The sequence below is a fragment of the Petaurus breviceps genome, unplaced genomic scaffold (genome assembly GCF_028583685.1).
Source record: "Petaurus breviceps papuanus isolate PSGF00001 unplaced genomic scaffold, PetGlider_PUasm1.0 551, whole genome shotgun sequence".
NCBI lineage: Eukaryota > Metazoa > Chordata > Mammalia > Diprotodontia > Petauridae > Petaurus > Petaurus breviceps.
In genome coordinates this window covers 40,686,659-40,709,610 of record NW_027186372.1, presented here as the reverse complement: position 1 = coordinate 40,709,610, position 22,952 = coordinate 40,686,659, and the positions used below count along the sequence as shown (strand labels likewise).

Here is a 22,952-nt window from a genome sequence, read left to right as displayed (position 1 = left end):
TTGGAACTCAAAATCTTGTGGAAATGAATGTTGTAAACTAAAAAAAATCCCATAAAATTAAACACACACAAAAGGGAGGATCTCTGTCCTAGGAAAGTTCAAGAGATCAAACTCTTTGGGGGGCCGGGGGGTTGGGGGTGGAGTCAAGATGACAGAGTAGAAACTGGACTTCTGTGGGGCTCTGGCTTCCACCTCCTCCAATTCATGTAAAAGGTGACTCTGAAGAAACTTTGGAGCTACAGAACCCACAAAATGAAACAGAAACTAACGTCCCCCTGAGAACAGCCTGGCAAGCCAGCAGGAAGTGGCCAGCACAGTGATCTGGGAGCCAGCGCAAGCCCCATGTGAGCCTAAGGTTTTAGCCTGACCAGCAGCCGGCTGGATGGACATCAGATCACCAGCAGCTGTGTCAGTTTCCAGAATTATCAACACATAAATGCTAAGGACAAAGGGAGAGGTCAGTGCAGTGTGGACTTTGGGATCCAGTATTTTGGGAGTGCAGTCAGCCTTTGCCCCCCAGGCAAGAAGTGGCTGAGGCACAATAGCTATGCAGCCGCAGCCACATGGCAGCTTTGTTCTTGGCCTGCAAATTGTAGGGGGACAAACTAACCAGTCCGAGAGGTAATCACTCTTTCTTTAACCTGCTTGGATCAGGATTGCAGTCTTGGGTTGAGGTCCTGGGGTATGAGACCAGCTTGCCAGAGCATGTAGAGGCTTCAGAGAAGGCACCCAGAAGCTGAGAAAACCCCAATGATGGGGATGAAGCTCCCCTGTGTGGTAGCAGAGTCCTATTTTGGCAAAAAGCCCAAAAGTCGAGTAATTGAGTGTCAACATGAGCAAACACAGGAAACAAAGCAAGCAGAGAAATCCAACTTTACATTTCTATTTTGGGGACAAAAAGGATCAAAGCATGGAACAGGAGGAAGACAGTGAAGTCAGAACTCCTGCACCAAAAGCTTCCAAGAAAAATATGAGCTGGTTACTGTAAGGGTTATGGGATTTAAAGATCTTTCATGCCCTGTTGGACTTACTGACATAGCAGGAAGGGCTGGGGCAAGAGGAAGTGGAAGCCAAGCTAGAGTTCCTGAGGCAACTGGAAGCATGGTGGCTGCAGCAGCGGCAGCATCAGCAGGAAGCAGCAGTGTGGCATTGGGGTTGGTGGCAGGAACAACACCTTTGAGCCAGCCAGAATTTCTGCTAAGGACTCCTGCTGAGGACTGCCAGGGATGGGAACTGTGGGGAGTCAGAGCTACTGGGAGCATGCTTCCTGGACACTGAGCAGTTGCCGTGAGTGGGGAGAGCAGGAACTTTGTCTCAGGTAGCCTGTTCAGTTTAGAAGGCTTGAGAATGTGGGTGTTTGCTACATTAACTACATGTGCCAACTTCATAACTATTGTGATGGCCTTGACTTTCTAGTTTTGGGACTCAGTTTTCTGCTTTTGAATAAATGTTCTAGATTTATTCCCCATGTAGAGAGATTGGTATATTTTGTGATTAATAACCATATCAGCATATTTTTAGTTACTATAGGCATTGTAACTATTGCATTGTTGATACAGTTACAGGACATAGATAACCTTAAGAAGGATTTTGAAAACCAATTAAGAGAAGTGGAGGAAAAATTGGGAAGAGAAATGCAAGAAAATTATGAAATGAGAGTCAACAACCTGACTGAAGAAAATAACACTTTAATAAATAGACTAACTCAAATGGCTAAAGAGGCTCAAAAAAGCAATGAGGAGAAGAATACCTTAAAAAGCCGAATTTGCCAGATGGAAAAAGAATCTCAAAAGCTCACTGAAGAGAATCATAACTTCAGAATTAGATTGGAGTAAATGGAAGCTAGTGACTTTATGAGAAATTTAGATGCTGTTAAATAGATCCAAACAAATGAAAAAATAGAAGGCAATGTGAAATATCTCATTGGGGAAACCACTGACCTGGAAAATAAATCCAGGACATATCATTTGAAAATTAATGGACTTCCTGGAAGCCATGATCAAAAAAGAACCTGGGAATGATCCTTCAAGAAATGCTCAAGGAAAATTGCCCCAATATTTTAGAACCAGAGGGTAAAATATAGGCTGAAAGAATCCACCTATCACCTCCTGAAAAAGATCCCCAAAAGAAAACTCCTATGAATATTGTAGCCAGGATCTGGAATTCCCAGATAAGGGAGAAAGTATTACAAGTATCCAAGAAGAAAAAAATTAATATTGTGGAAAAACAATCAGGTTAGCACAAGATCTGGCAGCTTCTACATTGAGGGATTAAAGGGCTTGGAATATGATATTCCAGAGGTCAATGGAGCTGGGATTAAAACCAAGAATCACCTACCCAGCAAACCTAAGTATCATGTTTCAGGGGAAAGTATGGTCATTCATTGGAATAGAGAACTTTCAAGCATTGATGAAAAAACCAGAGTTGAATAGAAAATATGACATTCAGATACAAGAAGTAAGAGAAGCATGAGAAGGTAAACAGGGAAAAGAAGTCATAAGAAACTTATCAAAATTGAATTCTTTACATCCCTACATGGAAAAATGATAATTGTAACTGATGAAACTTTTCTCAGTATGAAAATAGTTGAAGGGAATAGAAATGTGTGTGTATACCCACACACACATATATGTCCACATAGGAGGGTATATGGGTGCATGAATATATATGTGAATGTGTGTGTATGTATATATACATATATATATATATATGTGTGTGTGTGTGTGTGTGTGTGTGTGTGTGTGTGTGTGTGTACAGATATACATAGATAGATGGCACAGGACCAATTTGATAGGAAGAGATGATACTTAAAAGGTGGAAATTAAAAGGTGAGAGAGGAATATAATGAGAGGAGATGGGGAGAGACAGAATGGGGTAACCTGTCTCATATAGAAGAGGCAAGGGAAAATGGTTATAATGGAGGAGAAGAACAGGAAGGCGCAAGGGAATGGGTCTCATTTTGGCTTAGGGAGGGAATGACATACACACTAAATAGGGTATCTCACCCCACAGGAGAGTAGGGGGAAGGGGATGAGAGGAGGGATGATGGAAGGCAGGGCACGCTGGAAGGGGGAGGGAAGTTGGAAGCATATTCTTTGGAAAAGGGACAGGATCAAAGTAGAGAATAGAACAAGTGGGAGGTGGGATAGGAAGGAGGGAAATATAGTCAGTCTTATAGAATATATCCACTATGGAAATGTTTTGCATAGGTACACAAGTACAACCTAGACTGAATTGCTTATCTTCCCAGTAAAAGTGGGCAACAAGGGAGGAAGGGAATGAATCTGGAATTGAAAGTTTTAAAATCAAATGTTAAGGGGCGGCTAGGTGACACAGTGGATAGAGCACTCGCCCTGGAGTTAGGAGGACCTGAGTTCAAATCTGACCTCAGACACTTAACACACAAAAACAAGCCATGTGACTTTGAGCAAGTCACTAAACCCCAATTTCCCTCCACAAAGCAAAAAAAAAAAAAACCCAAATGTTAAATATATATATATATATACATATACTATTGTTAATATTATTTTACATGTAAATGGGAAATAAGATATACATGCACTGGGGCATAGAGATCCACTGTGCCGTACTGGAAAGTCAGAGGGAGTATGGGAGATATGGGAGAGAGCAGATTGGAGGAGGGATATCCAGTGGAATCAGTATTTTGGGGTGGTGGGTAGGGGAAAAACAGGGAGAATATTTGTAACTCAAAATGTTGCTGAAATGAATGATGTAAACTAGAAGCTAATAAAGCATTTCTTTAAAAATAGATCAAACTGGTTAAAAAAAGTGAATTTTTTCTAAATTGTCTAGGGTTTGGCAATCACGTGTGTATTTGTGAAAAATTAGCTTTATCAGTCTTTTATGCTTTTGTTATCCCTGAATGCTTGGAGGGAATCTGAGGACTCTGTGGGACGAGCAAAATAGTCAGATTCTGTTGTTGCCAGGGATTCCACTGATAGGAACACAAATTAGAAGGATTTTATGAGATGAAATGCCCAAGCCCTTGCATCACTAGGGACACTGCTACACTAGGGTGGCTATCTCAAAATAATGTCCATAGTCTATTCATTGGTTTAAGTTAAAACTATCTGGAAAATGTTTGCATGCTTACTACAAGACGATGAAGAAAAGAAACTTATTTTTCCAATGTTTTCTAATGGGAAGTACAATTAGAAGAAATCACAATGATACCAAGGCTAGAAATCCTCCAGGACCTGCAAAAGGATGTCACATTAGTATGCAGTGATTTCAGGGACTGATCAGACAAGGAAACAACACATATTATAGAGAGATAATTCCATGACCAAACATTGGGGAGGCTTAATGAAAAATGAATAAAACAAACACTTTTCTTTATGCCACTCAGGTCCCAAATAGTTTATCACAGAATAAGTAATTCACTTTTTATTGAATCTCATACTGACATCACAGCAATGTGATGGCCACAGACATTTTGTGGAAATAGAACAATAAGGATGAGCAGCAATGTGGGAATAATCTGAAAAAAATGGACAACACTGGGACAGAAATAATTCTTTAATAATGGCCAAAGTTTATAGAAATCAGCCTTTTTTGGCACTGCTTGTACTAGGAACTGTTAGATTTCTAAAGGTCATCTATTTCTATAAATGAATTTTGGAGACAGGTTTTAAAACACCAGAAAGTGTTTCAGGCCTAGAGCAAACATATTGAGCTGTTCCCTTATCATGTGTGCTGCTGGATGAGAAGGGGATAGGGATGGGTTGGGTTTCCTGAATCTCCCTGCAGTGTATTTACCCAGACTGTTGGCTTGCCTACTGCCTCTTTTCCACTTTGCTTTGATTAATTTTTAGAGTTCAAGGAAAGAAGTTCTTGTTCATGTGAGGTTAGGTTTTGAAGAAAGATCAGGACATGCATTTGGATAGAAAGTACTCCAGGTTGTGGGAAGAAGTCCCTATTCACCAAAAAAATCTAGATGTTTTGGTTCCAAGCCCAAGGAAGCAGTATGATATGGCAAGTGTAGTATGATGTCTTGGAGCAGTGAATGAGGAATGAGAAGACCTTGGCCTAGAAGACCATCTCTGCCATGAATTAACAGGATGTCTTTGGGCATATTATTTCCCCTAGTAGAGTTCAAGTTTACTTATTCAAAAGACTTTGGTTAAGTTAGATAATCTCCAAAGCACCTTCTGGCCTTAGTAGTTTATAAGTTGTATGATGTGGCTACCATTAATCATCTCTATATTGTTTTTTTAAAGGATTTGTTTTTGGGTGAAACTTTGAATATGTCAAAGAAATTATTTGATTAATTGCATTCCCTTCTGTTTTGACTCTGTCAAATTATAAATCTAAAATATGGAATTTTAGTGAAGAGAGAAGAGGAAATTGAATAAAAAATATCCTCCCCTAGCCAGTCAGTTTATCATAGGAGCTAATATTCCGTTCTGGGGTTGGGATGACCTATTCCTGGGTTAAGGGTACCATGTTTCACTATAAAATTGAAATACTATTCTTTCTCCCTCAATAGAACCAAATTTTGTCATTTGAATAGAGAAAAATACAGAGACAGATTATATGTGAATTAAGAACAATTGAGATAAGATGTAAACAATAACTTTGAATGCATGACTAGACCTCCACCAGAGATGAACTAAAGGCAAATGCTTTCAGAATATTCTTCCCTTACTCTCTTCTCTATTATTTTAAGGGAACCATAAGGGTTTCTCTGAATCTATGGAGAAGTGGCCACAAAAAATACACTCATCTTCCCCCTGGTTTTTCAGCTTGAAGAAGGGGGAGAAGGAGGAGGAGGTGAAGAGGAAAGAAAAGTAAAAAAGAAAGAAACTCTATAAATTTAATCCATTACTCTCTTCCTCCTGTTCTGATATTGACAGATGTACATGTATTCTTGGGCTAAGGTCTTTTGACCTTGGTTGAAGTTACTGATATTTGTGTTTTACTGGAAAAGTCTTTAAGAACCCATGGTCACCTACAAACCTACTTACAGAGTAAGGCTTTTGCATATAACAGTTCAAGTGTTGCCATGGTTTACATATATATATATATATATGCATAAATAAAAAATGATAATTCTAAATTGGATTGATCCTCTATAAGAATATATAATGTTGAATAAAAATTACACAGGAAGAGAGTAAATGACTGACTTGCAATTGGCACAAATTAAGGAAGGAGGCTTACCAATGATTCTATAAGTCTACTGACATATTGAAGTTATATAAATGTCTTGTGCCTCTACTAGGCTAGATGCTATTAGAAGGCAAAAAAGGAAGTTTTAAAACTGTTGTAAGCATCTAATACATAGCATACAATAAGCCCCTAATAAACATTTTAATTGATCTGCTCTCTCTGCCATAAGGAATGCAGATGCCATACTTGTTCATCTGTTGACCCTCATATGTTTCTTCAAGGTCAACCTTGACCTATGTCACAAATGTAAAGTGTCATTTTTCTCCTGTGTTCATCAACTTGTCTCACTTTTTATTCAAATTGCCTTTTATATTTGCTAGCCATGAGACCTTGCACAATTCACTTAACTTCTCTGACTAAGGTTTTTCATTTTTAAAATGGGGATAATAATGGCACCTATCTCTTAGGGTTGTTGAAAGGATTAAATGAGATAATATATGTAACTTTGAAAATACTAAAGTGCTGTAAAATCTAAATTACTATCAAATATATGTTTCAAAGTATATACATATATATTATATTTTAATAACTGACATTTATATATGGCTTTGATATTTGAATTGTATTTTCTCATAGTAATATGTTATCAATTTCTTCTATAGATTAAGAAACTAAAACTCTATTGGATGAAGTGAGTAGGCTATGATCTTACAATTAGGAAGCATCGAATTAAAATTTGGCACCAAGTTTCTTTCAAACTCCAGCACACTATCCTCTGCACCATGATTCCCTAGAATAAATACCATCACTAGATCATCTCCAATTGAAAAACAGTCCAAATTGCCTAGGGGAAGTTTCTTTGGGGAGACATTTCTCCTCCTGATAAATTTGTTATTTTTGACTATTCTATGTAAGCTGAAATAATGCTGAATAGTTTACTCTTCCTGAAGATTGATGATTGCAAAGATGGCTTTCAATGTTTTTATTAATTAATATACTTATTTTTAGTTTTCAAGACTCAATTCCATAAGAGTTTGAGTTCTAAATTTTCTCCTGACTCCCCAAGATGGCATACAATCTAATATAGGTTCTATATAAACATTCATATTAAGCATATTTTTGCATTAGTCATGTTGTAAAGAAGAATTAGAACCAAGTGGATGCACTAAGGAGAGAGAGAGAGAGAGAGAGAGAGAGAGAGAGAGAGAGAGAGAGAGAGAGAGAGAGAGAGAGAGAGAGAGAGAGAGAGAGAACAAATAGTATACTTTGACCTGCATTTAGACTCCATAGTTCTTTTTCTGGATATGGATAGCATTTTCTATCAGGAGTCTTTTGGAGTTGTCTTAGATCCTTGTATTGCTGAGAAGAGCTAAGTCTGTGAAAGTTAGTCATTACACAATGTTGCTGTTCTCTTGGTTCTGTTCACTTCACTCAGCATTACTTCATGTAAGTTTTTCCATCTTTGTCTGATGTCCATCTGCCCATTATTTCTTACGAAACAATAGTATTCCATTGCATTTATATATCACAACTTTTTCAGCCATTCCCCAATTGATGGGCATCCCCTCTCTTTCCAATTCTTGGCCACAACAAAAAGATCTGCTATAAATATTTTTGTGCTAGTGGGTCCTTCACCCTTTTTAATAATCTCTTTGGGATACAGACCTAGAAGTGGTATTGCTGGGCCAAAGGGTATGCACAACTTTATAGCACTTTGAGCACAGTTCCAAATTGCTCTCCAGAATGGTTGGATCAGTTCACAAGTCCACTAACAATGATTTAGTGTTCCAATTTTCCCACATCTCCAACATTTATCATTTTCCTGTTTTATCATGTTAGCCAAAATGATATGTGTGACGTGGTAACTCAGAGTTGTTTTAATTTTAATTCCTCTCATCAATAGTGATTTAGAGCATTTTTTTCATATGACTACAGATAGCTTTCATTTCATCCTCTGAAAATGACTGTTTGTATCATTAAAAAAATATATATATTTTTAGTTTTCAACATTGATTTCCACAAAATTTTGAGTTACAGTTTTTTCTCCCTGTCTTTTCCCTACCCCACCTCAAAAGAGCAAGCCTACTGAATTCTCCTTCCCCAATCTGTTCTCTCATATCCTCCCACATCAGCCCAGCTAAATTTCTAATAGGGCAAGATGGATTTCTATACCCCAGTGCCTGTATATTTTATTTCCCACTTGCATGCAAAAAATATATTTTTTAAACATTTGTTTTTAAAACTTTCAGTTCCAGATTTTCTTCCCTTCTTCCCTCCTCACCCTCCCCCACTGGGAAGATAAGCAATTCAATAGGTTATACATGTGTAGTTACCTAAATCATTTCCATAATTGTTATATTATGAAAGGCTAACTATATTTCCCTCCATCCTGTCCTGCCACCAAAATATTTTATTTTCTCCTTTGACCCTATCCCTTTTCAAAAATGTTTGCTTCTAACTCCCCTCTCCCCAAATCTGCCCTCTCTTCTATCATCCCTGCTCTTATCCCCTATTCCCCTATTTTCTTTTAGGGCAAGATACCCAATTGAATGTGCATGTTATTCTCTCCTTTAGCCAAATTCAATAGGAATAAGGTTGTCCCATTCCTTTCACCTTCCTGTTCTTCCCCTCTATTGTAACAGTTTTCTCTTGCCTCTTTTATATGAGATAATTTACCCTAATATATCTCTCCCTTTCTCCTTCTCCCAATAAATTCCTCTCTCCTCTTAATTTTATTTTTTAGATATCATCCCTTCATAATCAATTTATTCTGTGCCCTCTGTCTATGTATACATGAATATACATATGCCCACACTCACCTATATATTTATATACATATATATGTAAGTACATGTATGTACATATATATTCCCTTCAACTATCCTCATACTGAGAAAAGTCTTATGAGTTAAAATTATCATTTTTCCATGTAGCAATGTAAATAGTTCACCTTTAAAATGATTCTTTTGATTTCTTTTTCCTTTTTACCTTCTCATGTTTCTCTTTCTCCTTGTACCTGAATGTCAAATCTTCTGTTCAGCTCTGTTCTGTTCATCAAGAATGCTTGAAAATCCTCTATTTCATTGAATGACCATATTTTCCCCTGAAGCATTATACTCAGTTTTCCTGGGCAGGTGATTCTTTGTTTTAGTCCTAGCTCCTTTTACCTCCAGAATATCATATTCCAAGCCCTTAGATCCCTTAATGTAGAAATTGCTAGGTCTTGTGTTATTCTGATTGTGTTTTCTGAATACTCAAATTGTTTCTTCCTGACTGCTTGCAGTATTTTCTCCTTGACCTGGGAACTCTGCAATTTGGCTATGATATTCCTCAGGGTTTTCTTTTACAAATCTTTTTCAAGAGGCAATTGGTGAATTCTTTCAATTTCTATTTTGCCCTCTGGTTCCAGAATATCAGGTCAATTTTGCTTGAGAATTTCTTGCAAGATGGTGTCTAATTTTTTTTTGATCATGGCTTTCAGGTAGTCTAATGATTTTTAAATTTTCTCTCCTGGATATATATATTTCCAGGTCAGTGGTTTTTCCAATGAGATATTTCATATTGCCTTCTATTTTTTCATTTGTTTAGATCTGTTTTATAGTATCTTTTATTCTCATTAAGTCATTAATTTCCAATTGCTCTAATCTAATTTTGAAGAAGTTATTCTCTTCAGTGAGTTTTTTAAATTCCTTTTCTATTTGGAAAATTTGCCTTTTTAAGGCATTCTTTTCGTCATTGGCTTTTTGGGCCTCTTTTTCCATTTGAGTTAGTCTATTTTTAAGGTGTTATTTTCTTCAGTATACTTTTAGGTATCCTTTATCAGGATATTGACTTGCTTTTCATCTTTTTCCTGCATCATTCTCTTTCTCTTCCCAATTTTTCCTCCACTTCTCTTACTTGATTTTCAAAATGCTTCTTGAGCTCCTCCATGGCCTGTAATCAATTCATATTTTTCTTGGAGGCTTTTGATGTAGGAGTTCTGAATTCATTGTCTTCCTCCCACTCCATGCCTTGATCTTTTTTGTTCCCAAAAAAGGATTCTATCATCTGTTTTTGCCTCCTGTACTTGCTCATATTGCCAGCCAATTACTTGGCCCTTGAGCTCTTTGCCACGGTAGAAGTCTGCCTCCAGAATGAAGAGAGCTTTGTCCCAAATCACTTGTGTTTTTTGCAGCTTCTGGAGCTATTAGGATGGCACCATCTCTAGAGCCCCCCACAAAGTTTGACTCACTGGTAACACTCCCCAAGACCATGATCCAGATCTAAGCAGGTTAAAGCAAGAGCAATTACCCTCTGAATGGTTGCTTGGTCCCCCTACAATCTGTATGCCAGGAGCTCCTGAGGCAGCCACATGGCTGCTGCCATGCCTCTGCCACTTCTCAACCCAGGAGCAGCAGCCAGACCATGCTATTCTGTCCCCCCCCTCCATTCCAACAAAGTTCCACCCTGATGTTTTATTTTGGTGTTTATGAGTTGAGAAGCCTGGAAGCTGCCACGGCTGCTGGTTATTTCCTCTCCTGAAGTGTGCTTTGGCTGCTGCTGGTTGGGGCCTCCCTGGGACCAGAATCCTGTGGTTCCTGTGGGACTGCACTCAGCTCCCAGCACGCTGTGGTAGACCTTTCCTGTTGGCCTGCCAGCTGTCTTCAGTGGGAGATTTGTTTGTCTCTGTACTTTGTGGGTTCTGTAGCTTTAAAATTTGTTTAGAATCATTTTTTACAGGTATTGGAATTGTTTGGAGCCAGAGCCCACACCAAGTTAGTGCTCCTACTCCACCATCTTTGCCCTGCCCCCTGTTCATGTCATTTGACCATTTATCAATTGGAGAATGACTTGTACTCTTAAAAAATTTGACTCATTTATCTATATATTTTAGAAATGTGGCCTTTGTTGGAGACAATGGTTATAAAAATTGTTTCCCAGCTTTCTGCTTCCTTCCTGATCTTGATTGATTGGCTTTGTTTGTGCAAAAAACTTTTCAAGTGGGAGCAGCTAGGTAGCGCAGTGAATAGGACCTAAGTTTAAATCCGGCCTCAGAAACTTGACACACTTACTAGCTGTGTGACCTTGGGCAAGTCACTTAACCCAAATTGCCCTCCAAAAAGCAAAGAAAAAAGAAAAACAAAAAATTTTTCAATTTATTCTAATCAAAATCATTCATTTTGCAGTTCATAATATTCTCTATCTATTGTTTGGCCATAAATTCTTCCTTTCTCCATAAATCTAACAGGCAATCTATTCCTTACTCTCCTAATTTGCTTAAAGTATCAGCCTTTATATGTAAAACATGAAGTAACATTGACTTTATCTCAGTATAAGGTGAAAGATGTTGTTCTATGTCTAGTCTGCCATACTCTTTTCCAGTTTTCCCAGCAATTTTTGTTGAATAAGGAGTTCTTGTCCCAGAAGCTAGAGTCTTTAGGTTTGTCAAACATTAGGTTAGTATGGTCATTGACTTGTGTATGTAACCCATTCCACTAATCCATCACTCTATTTCTAAGCCATAACCAAGGAGTTTTCATGATTGTTGCTTTCCAATGCATTTTTAGTCATATTTATTTTTAGTTTTCATTCATTTCTACAAGACTTTGAGTTACAAATTTTCTCCCCATCTCCCTTACCCCCTCCCCAAGATCGCAAGCATACTGATTATTTTGTCCCCTAGTCTTCCCTCTCTTCTATGCCCCACCTCCCCTTACTTTCTTGTAAGGTAAGATGGATTTCTATACCCCTGTATGCCTGTATATCTTATTTCCTGGTTGCATGTAGAAACAGTTTTTTTTAACATTTGTTTTAAAATCTTTGAGTTACAGATTCTCTCCCTTCTTCCCTCCTCACCCACCACCATTGAGAAGACAAGCAATTCAATAAAGGTTATACATGTGTAGTTAAGTGAAACATTTCCATAGTAATCATATTATGAAAAACTAACTTTATTTTCCTTCATATTATCCCACACCCCATTTATACTATTTTTTTCTTTGACCCTGTCACTTTTCAAAAGTGTTTGTTTCTGACCACCCCCTTCCCCAATGTGCCTGCCCTTTTGTCACCCTCCCCCCTTATCCCCTTTTACACTATTTTCCTGTAGGGTAATATACCCAATGTGTATGTTATTCCCTCCTTAAGCCAAATTCAAGGACGGTAAGCTTGACACATTCCCTTTCACCTTCCTGCTCTTCCTGTCCATTGTAATGACTGCCTTGCCTATTTTATGTGAGAAAATTTACCTTATCCTATCTCTCCCTTTCTCTTTCTCCTAATATATTGCTTTCTCACCTCTTAATTTCATTTTTTAGATATCATTCCCTCATATTCAACTCATCCTGTGCCCTCTCTGTATACATATACACACACACACATATATATATATACACACATACACCCACATATACATACATATATGTATCTATGTGTATACATATATAGATACATATATATTCCCTTCAACTATACTCATACTGAGAAAAGTCTCATGAATTACAAATGTTGTCTTTCCATGTAGGAATGTAAACAGTTCAACTTACATAAGTTCCTTATGATTTTTCTTTTCTGTTTACCTTTTCAATACTTTTCTTGCTTCTTGAATTTGGAAGTCAAATATTTTGGTCAGCTCTGGTCTTTTCATCAAGAATGCTTGAAAGTCCCCTATTTAATTGAATAGTCATATTTTCTCCTGAAGTATTATTCTCAGTTTTTCTGGATAAGGGATTCATGGTTTTAATCCCAGCTCCTTTTACCTCTGGAATATCACATTCCAAGCCCTGTGGTCCCTTAATGTAGAAGCTGCTATATCTTATGTTATCCTGATTGTGTTTCCACAATACTCAAAATGTTTCTTCATGACTGCTTGCAATATTCTCCCCTTGACCTTGGAACTCTGAAATTTGGCTATAATATTCCTGGGAGTTTTTTTGGGGGGATCGTTTTCAAGATGCAAGCAGTGGATTCTTTCAATTTCTCTTTTACTCTCTGGTTCTAGAATATTAGGGCAGTTTTCCTTGAGAATTTCTTGCAAGATTGTATCTAGGTCCTTTTTTTGATCATGGCTTTCAGGTAGTCCAATGATTTTTAAATGAGCTCTTCTGTATCTGTTTTCCAGGTCAGTGGGTTTTCCAAAGAGATATTATATATTGTCTTCTACTTTTTTGTATCTGTTTTATAATACCTTGATTTCTCATGAAGTCATTAGCTTTTATTTACTCCATTCTGATTTTGAAGGACTTTTTTTTTCAGTGAGCTTTTGAACTTCATTTTTCCATTTGACCACTTCTACTTTTTAAGGCATTCTTCTCTTTGTTGGCTTTCTGGACCTCTTTTGCCATTTGGGTTAGTCTATTTTTTAAAGCTTTATTTTATTCAGTATTTTTGGGTCTCCTTTAGCAAGGTATTGACTCATTTTTCATGATTTTCTTGCAACACTCTCATTTCTTTTCCCAACTTTTGCTCCATGGCCTGTGACCAATTTATATTTTTCTTGGGGCTTTTGATGCAGGAATTTTAACTTTGTTGTCTTCTCCTGGTTCTATGCTTTGATCATCTCTATCACCAAAGAATGACTCTATAGTCTGATTTTCTTTCCTCTATTTGCTAATTTTCCCAGCCAATTACTTGAGTTTTGAAAGAGCCACAGTACAACTCTGCTTCCAGAGTGAAGAATGTTGTGTCCCAAATTTCTGGGATTTTGCACAGCTGTTGTCAGAGCTACTTCAAGCCACCTGCCTCAGAACTGTGAGGACTCCCTCTCCACAACTGCCATGAGGTCTGTCATGTCAGTTCTCCTCCTCATTCCATGACTGCCACCCAATACTGAGACCCAGATCTAAGCTCTGAGGCAAGAGAATCCTGCCTCAGTGCCAGCAAAGGGATTCCTGCAATTGCCTTCTGATCATTTGCTTTGTCCCCTTATGATCTGTGGGCCTAGAGCTCCAGAAACAGCAGCTACTGCTGCTGCTGCTGCCACAGTTACCTTCCATCTTTCCTGCTATAGGGGCAAATGGAAGACTGTGCTCTTCTTTCACCCAGGTCCAACAGGGTTTCCCTACTGACCTTTTACTTTCTATTTGGTGTTAGTGGTTTGAGAAGTCTGGAAACCACCACAACTGCCAGTGATTCAATCCCCTGAAGTTTGTTCCAACCTGGTCTGTGCCATTGGTCTGCGGCCCACATGGGACCACACTCTGCTCCCAGCCTGTTGCGATAGACCTTTCCTTTCAACTTGCCAGGATGACTTCAGCTGGAGATGTATTTCATTCTGTAATTTTGTGGGTTCTGTAGCTCTAAAATTTGTTTAGAGTAATTTTTACAGGTATTAGAGGTGATTGGGGAACAGGCTCAAACAAGTTCCTGCTTTTATTCTGCCACAGTGGCTCCACCCCTCTTCAATACAATTTAAGACCTTGTATGGCTAGGCCACCTTCCCTAGCATTTCTTTCCATTAATTCCCTTGATATTCTGGAACTTCTGCTCTTCCAGATGAATTTTGTTATTATTTTTTATGGTTCTATAAAATAACTTTTTGACACTTTGATTGATATGGCATTAAATAACTAAATTAATTTTGATTAAAGTGACATTTTTATTATATTAGCTAGGCCTACAGATGAGCAACTGATATTTTTCCAATTATTTAGATCTGACTTTATTTGTGTGAAAAGTGCTTTGTAATCATATTCTTATAGTTCCTATGTTTGTCTTGGCAAGTAAACTCCCAAATATTTTATACTATCTACAGTAGCTTTAAATGAAATTTCTCTTTCTGTCTCTTGGTGTTGGTCTTTGTTAGTAATACAAAGAAATGCTGATGATTTATGTGGGTTTATTTTATATCCTGCTACTTTGCTAAAATTGTTAATTATTTTCAGTAGCTTTTTAATTGATTCTCTAGCATTCTCTAAATATACCATCAAATCATCTGCAAAAGTGATAGCTTTCTTCTTTTTATCTAATTCTTTCAATTTCTTTTTATTCTCTTATTATTAAAGCTCACTTGATAAGTACCATATTGAATAACAGTGGTGATAATGGGCATCCTTGTTTCACCCCATGATCTTATTGGAATGCTTCTAGCTTATCCGTAATGCACATGTTGCTTGCTGATGGTTTTAGATAGATGCTACTTATAGTTTTAAGGAAGACTCCATTTATCCCCATGTTCTCTAGTGTTTTTAATAGGAATGGGTGTCAGACTTCTGAGAGCCAAGATGGTAAGCAGTAAGTCACTCTTACTCTCCTTAATTGACCTGGAAAAAATCCAGAAAATAACAGCCCAGGAAAAATCCTGGAATAATTGAGCCAGCAGAAAGATGGGGTGCAGCAGATTTTTAAGTTGGAAGGCTAGGGAGACTAACAGGAAAGGTCATGGAACTACAGTAAGGATCACAGAGGAACTTTTCACTTTTACATTAAAAGACCAGATGGCTTGGAATATAATATTCCATAAGGAAAAGGAGCTTGTATTATAACCAAGGATCAATTACTCAGCAAAACTGAACATAGTCTTTCAGCTAAAGAGATGGACATTCAATGAAACAGGGGACTTTCAGACCTTTCTGATGAAAAGACCACAGCTCAATAGAAAATTTGATCTTCAAATACAAGGGTCAAGAGAGGCATAAAAATTTAAAGAGGACAGAAAAAATAACACATATGCTATAATAAGGTCAAACTATTTACATCCCTAGATGGGAAGGTGATACTTGTAAATCTTGAGAATTGTATCTTTATTGTGACTTTTAAAGGGTTATACATAGAGGGTGTAGGCATAAATTAACTGATGCGATGATAAAAAACCTAATTAAGGGATGAAAATGGATTGTAATGTGAGAAGAGGACAAGAGGCAGAAAAAGGTAAATTAAGTCAAATGAAGAGGCATAAAAATATATTATAATAGAGGAAAAGAAGGCAGGGAGACAAGAATTGCTTGAACTTTACTCTCATCTGATTTAGTTCAAGGAGGTAATAACATTCAGGTATAGACATGTAAATTGCCCTACAGGCAGTAGGAGGAGAAAAGAGAAAGAAAAGGGATGAGGTGGCTAGAAGGGAGGGGAAAAAAAGTAATAAGAGAAAAGGGAAAGAAAAGGGAGGGGATTGATAGAAGGGAAGAAAAATTGAGGGAGGTGGTTGGCAAGAGAAAAACTCTTTAGAGGATGGAAAGGGAGAAGGGAGAAACAAAATCATAAATAAGGGGAAAGAGGATGGAGAGAAAAACATAGAGAGTAATCATAATTGTGAAGGTGAATGGGATGAACACTTTCATAAAATGGAAATGAATAGCAGAATGGATTAAAAACCATAATCCTATAATATGTTGTTTACATGAAACACATTTGAAACAGGAGTACACACACAGGGTAAAGGTAAAAGGCTGGAGTACATATATTATGGTTCAGCTGAAGTAAAAAAAAAAAAAAGCAGGGGTAGCAATCCCAATATGACAAAGCAAAAATAGATCTAATTAAAAGAGGTAAGAAAGGAAACTACATCCTACTGAAAAGTACCATAGACAATGAAGTAATATCATTACTAAATATATATGCATACAGTGGCATAGCATCCAAATTCTTCTAGGAGTAGACAAGGGAGTTACAGGAAGAAATAGAAAGCAAAACTATACTTTTGGGAGACCTCAACTGGTGGAGTCCTACCAAATTCTTTTTATGCTACACATATGGTACTTATACCTAAACTGGGAAGAGTCCAAACAGGAAGAAAATTATAGACCAATTTCCTTAATGAATATAGATGCAAAAAATTTAAATAAAATATTAGCAAAAAGATGACAGCAATTTGTCATGAGAATAGTACACTTTGATCAGGTAGGATTTATACCAGGAATGCATGGTTGGTTCCGTATTAGGAAAACTATCAGCATAATTAATCATATCAACAACAAAACTAACAGAAACCATATGACTATCTCAATAGAGGAAGAAAAAGCTTTTGACAAAATACAACATCCATACCTCTTAAAAATACTAGAGAGCATTGGAATAAATGGGACCTTCCTTAAAGTGATAAGTAGCATTTACCTAAAACCTTCAGCAAGCATTATAGTAAAAAGTAAATTATTTCTACCATATTTGCATAAACTAGGTCCTGGTGAATATATGTTTTAAAACAGCTTAGAGTCATCAAGAACTATTAATTAGTCAAGTAATATGTTAAACTATAAGGAGCCAGGAGGAAACAAAAAAATTTCATATTTGTAAGTTTCTGTGGATGATCATAATTATCAAAAAGAAGTTTAAATTGATCACCCTATCTAAAAGTGTATGCTCAAGTTAAGATGTCTAAAAGAAAAGGACATTCTTTATGATGGTATTAAAAAAATAAAAATGTCAATCTTATTTGCTTCAATTGTAAAAACTTCATTTTAAGAAAGACAATGACCATTTTATAATTTACTTAAAACCTATTCTGATTTGAAGATTTCCAAAAGTTTGTACATCATTATTGATGGAAAATTTGAAGACAGTTATAAACAGCAATGGTAATGACTCAGAATTAATTGCCCTTCATCTACTAATATGTAATAAATTAATAATACATTGTTTTTTAAAATGATCATTCCTCCAAAATTAGCAATGTTTATAAAGAATATGCAGTAATACCTCATATAACCTGCATCATCAGAAAACACACCAAACACTGGAGTTTTCTCAGCTGCCAAAGGTATTAGTTGGGTACCCTCTCTGAAGCCTCCATACACTCTGGCAAGTCAATCACACACCCCACGACTTCCACCCTAGACTGCAATCCAGTTCCAAGCAGGTTAAAGCAAGAGCAATTACCCCTCAGACTAGTCCCTTGGTCTTGCTATAGTCTGCAGGCCAGAAGCTGAAGCTGCCATGTGGTGGCAGCTGCACAGTCGCAATGCCTCAGCAGCTTCTCCCTCAAGGGAATAAAGGCCGATCACATTCCCAACTACTGGATCCCAAAGTCCACACTGCACTGACCTCTCATTTTGTCCTTAGCATCTATAGGTTGATAATTCAGGAAACTACCACAGTTGCTGGTGATCCGAAGTCCCTCCAGCCAGCGGCTGATCAGACCACCTGGGGCTAAAACCTCTGCCTCCTACAGGGCTGGGGTCAGCTCCCAGAGTGCTGCATTGGCTGCTCCCTGCAGGCCTTCTGAGCTATCCTCAGTGGGAGGTTAGCTTCTCTGTGTCATTCTGTGGGTTCTGTAGCTCCAAAGTATGTTCAGAGTCACCTTTTACATGAATTGGAGGTGGTGGGAGCCAGAGCCCAGTGGAAGCCCTGTTTCTAATCCACCATCTTAACTGAGCCCCCCCCCCCCCAATATTTTATGATGTCTAACAGTAACTTTAAATGTGATTTCTCTTTCTTCTCTTGCTGCTGGATTTCATTAGAAATATACAGGAATGCTGAGGATATATGTGGGTTTATTTTATATCCTGGAACTATGCCAAATTGATTTATTGTCTCAAGTAGTTTTTTACTTGATTCTTTGGGATTGTCTAAGTATATCATCTGCAAAGTGTGATAACTTGGTTTCTTCTTTGCCTAATTTTATTCCTTTGGTTTCTTTTTCTTCTCTAATTGCTACTGCTAACATTTCTAGTACCAGATTGAATAAGAGGGGTGATAATGGGCACCCTTATTTCACACCTGATCTTATTGGAAATGTTTCTAGCTTATCCCCATTACATATAATACTTGCTGTTGGCTTTAACTAGATGCTACTTATTATTTTAAGGAAGGCTCCATTTATTCCTATACTTTCTAGTATTTTTAATAGGAACGGATGTTGTACTTTGTCAAAAGCCTTTTCTGAGTATATTGAGATAATCATGTTGTTCCTGCTAGTTTTATTGTTGATATGATCAATTATACTGATGGTTTTCCTAATATTAAACCATTCTTGCATTCCTGGAATAAATCCAACCTGATCGACATGTGTTATTCTTGTGATAAGTTGCTATACTCTTTTTGCTAATATTTTATTTTAAAAATTTGCATGTATATTCATGAGGGAAATTGGTCTTTTTCCATTTTTTTCTCTTCACGATTTAGGTATCAGTACCATATTTGTGTCATAAAAAGAATTTGGTAGGACTCCCTAACTAATTTTCCCAAATAGTTTGTAGAGCATTGGAATCAATTGTTCTTTAAATGTTTGATAGAATTTGCTAGTAAATCCATCTGGCCCTGGAGATTTTTTCCTAGGGAGTTCACTGATGGCTTGTTCAATTTCTTTTTCTGAGATGGGGTTATTTAAGTAATTTACTTCCTCTTCACTTAATCTGGGCAACTTATATTTTTATAAATATTCATCCATTTCACTAAGATTGTCAAATTTAAGTGCATATTATTTGGCAAAATAATTCCTAATCATTGTTTTAACTTCCTCTTCATTGGAGATCGAGTCACCCTTTTCATTTTTTTAAACCAATCAGGGTTAAGTAACTTGCTCAAGGTTACAAGGCCAGTTATTTCTGGGTGTGGTGCTGAGTATCTGAGCCCGGGATTCTATCTCCAGGTCATCCCGACACTGGAGCCGGTGCTCTTACTCGCTGTGCTACCTGGCTACCCTGACGCTTTTCATTTTTGATACTCATAATTTGGTTTTCTTCTTTTTTTATCATATTGACTAAGAGTTCATCAATTTTATTGTTTTTTTTTCATAAAATCAACTCTTAGTTTTATTTATTAATTCAATAGTTTTCTTAATTTCAATTTTATTAATCTCTCCTGTAGTTTAATTATTTCTAAGTTAGTATTTAATTAAGGATTTTCAATTTATTCTTTTTCTAACTTTTTCAGTTGCATGCCCAAATCATTGACCTCCCTTTTCTCTAATTTATTCATGTATGCACTCAGGGATATAAAATTTCCCCTAAGAACTGCCTTTTCTGCATCCCACAAATTTTGGTATGTTGTCTCATTATTGTCATTCTCTTGAAGGAAGTTACTGATTGTTTCTATAATTTCTTTTTTGACCCACTCATTCTTTAGGATTAAATTGGTTAGTTTCCAATTAGTTTTTAGTCTGTCTTTCCATGGTCCTTTATTGCATATGATTTTTATTGCATCGTGATCTGAGAAGGATGCATTTATTATTTCTGTCTTTCTTCACTGAATTGTGAGTTTTTTTATGTCCTACTACATGGTTGTTTTTTGTGTATGTGCCATGTACCACTGAGAAGAAGATATATTCCTTTTTATCCCCATTCAGTTTTCTCCAGAGATCTATCATACCTACCCTCTCTAAAATTCTATTCACCTCCTTAACTTCTTTCTTGGTTATTTTGAGGTTAGAGTTATCAAGTTCAGAGAGGGGGAGATTGAAGTCCCCCACTATTATAATTTTCCATCTATTTTATCCTCTACATCCTTTACCTTCTCTTCTAGAAATTTGGATACTATACCACTTGGTACATATATGTTAAGTAATGATATTGCTTCATTTTTGATGGTGCCTTTTAGCATGGTATATTTTCCTTCCTTATCTCTTTTAATTAGATCTATTTTTGTTTTTGTTTTATCTGAGATAAGGATTGCTACCCCTGCTTTCATTACTTTAGCTGAGGCATGATATATTTTACTCCAGCCTTTTGCCTTTATCCTGTTTCAGATGTGTTTCTTTTAAGTAGCATATTGTAGGATTATGGTTTTTAATCCATTCTGATATCTGCCTCCATTTTATGGGAGATTTCATCCCATTCACATTCACAGTTATGGTTACTATCTGTCTCTTTCCCTCCATCCCAATTCCCTCCTCTGTTTATGCTTTCATTTTTCTCCCCTTCTCCTCCTTAAGAGTTTTCCTTTCACCACCGCATGCCTCCCTCAGTATTCCCTTCTTATAAGCTCCCTCACTTTTCCTCCCTTTCCCCCTTACTTCTTCCCTACCTTCTATCCCCCACCCCATTTCTTAGCCCTTCCCCACTCCTGTAGGATATGATAGATTTTTATACTTAATGTAGTATGTTCTTTCTTCTTTGAACCAAGATTGACAATAACAAATCTCATGCAAACCTCCTTTCCTTCCCCTCTTTCCCTCTATTATGATAAGTTTTGTGTCTCTTCTCGAGTCCTATACTTAACTGGTTGTGGTATTCCCTCCTTGCACCAGATCCAATGAGGGGAAAGCTCATATAATGTTCATTTCCCTCCCTTCTTTCCCTCTACTATATTGTTTTTATGCCTCTTTGTGTGGCATAATTTACCCTTTTCCACTTCATTCTTTACTCTTCTTCCATTGCAGTCCCTTTGTAGCCCTTAATAAGGTTTTTGTTTAATTTATACCTATACCCTCTATTTGTCTATAAACAGTTACCTTTCTATGTCTCTCTTATGTCTAGTAGTTAGAGGTTGGATTTTCCATTGAGCTCTGGCTTTTTCATGAGGAAGGTCTGGAGATCCATTGTATTGTTGAATGAGTCTCCTTGCCTTGAAGAATATGTTCAGTTTCTCTGGGTAGATGATCCTTGGTTGTAACCTCAGCTCTTTTGCCTTGCAAAAAAATTATATTCCAGTTCCTCTGATCTTTTGGTGTAAAGGCTGCCAGATTCTGTGTGATCCTCACTGTGGTTCAATGATATTTGAATTGTTTCTTTCTGGCTGCTTGAAGTATTTTTTCCTTTACCTGGTAGTTCTGGACTTTGGCCACAAAATTTCTTGGACTTTTCAGTTTAGCATCTCTTTCAGGAGGTGACCAGTGTATTTTCTTGATTTCTATTTTACCCTCTGGTTCTAGTATCCCAGGGCAGTTTTCCTTGATGAGCTCTTGGAAGATGTTGTCCAGGCTCACTTTTTCATCATGATTTTCTGGTAGACCTATGATTCTCCAATTCTCTCTCCTGGATCTGTTTTCCAGGTCAGTTATTTTTCCATTGAAATATTTTACCCATTTTATCTAATTTTTTTATTCTTGATGTTTTATTTGACTGATTCTTGGTTCCTCATAGAGTTATTCACTTTAATTTGGTTGATTTTAGTTTTTAGTGAATTATTTTCCTCGGTTAGTTTTTGGAGCTCCTTTTCCATATCACACATTTTTTCTTTTTTAGGAGCTGTTTTCTTCATTGTAATGTTTTTCTAATTTTGCAAGTTTGACTTTAAAAGAATTATTCATTTTACTTTCTATCTCTCTAATTTGTTTTTCAAAGTTCTTTTTGAGCTCATCTAAGAATGCTTTCTATACTTGAGACCAACTTCTTTGAAGCTTCAGCTGTGGGTGTGGAGTCAGCACTGTCTCCCTCTGAATTTGGTCCCTCCCCTCTCACAATTGTAGGACTCCAGAGTCTTTGTCTTTTCAGTCTGCTTTCTACCCATTTTGAGGCAGGGCCATAGCCATGCCCTTCCTCTGGTTTCCCAAGCCTTTAGTATTTAAAGTTTTGCCCTGGGGCAATAATCACTATGTTTTCAGGGTCAGAGGTGGGGATTGGAACAGCTGAGGTTCACTCTGCTGTCCTGGTCCCTGGAAGTCCAGATAGGGGTTTTTTAAATTTCTAGTCTGTGGATTAGTATTCTGCTGCCCCTGCCAGGAGCCCTGCATTTGACTCTCACCCTGCTCTGTCTAGTCCCAGCCCTGAGGTGATAGGCCTGGCAGTGGCCCTTATGATTGGTTGGTCAGCTTGTCTCCACATTGATCAGGCCTCGTTCAGGCCCCTCTGTGCACCCCAGGGTTGTCTTCTGGGCATAATCCAGTCTTATAGAGTGGTATTCCTATACTGGCCCTCTGTACTATGGAGCTAAATGTGATGATGATTAGGAGGACAAGATAAGATATTTCTTGCCCCTATCCTTAATATAAAGAGCTTTAAATCTCTCTCTCTCTCTCTCTCTCTCTC

General features: G+C 37.3%; 1 pseudogene; it reads left to right on the top strand.

Moving 5' to 3' along the window:
• Nucleotides 1-1,101: 1,101 nt before the first annotated feature.
• LOC138172829 (S-adenosylmethionine synthase pseudogene) overlaps nucleotides 1,102-22,952 on the top strand; it is a 36,317-nt pseudogene continuing 14,466 nt past the window's right edge.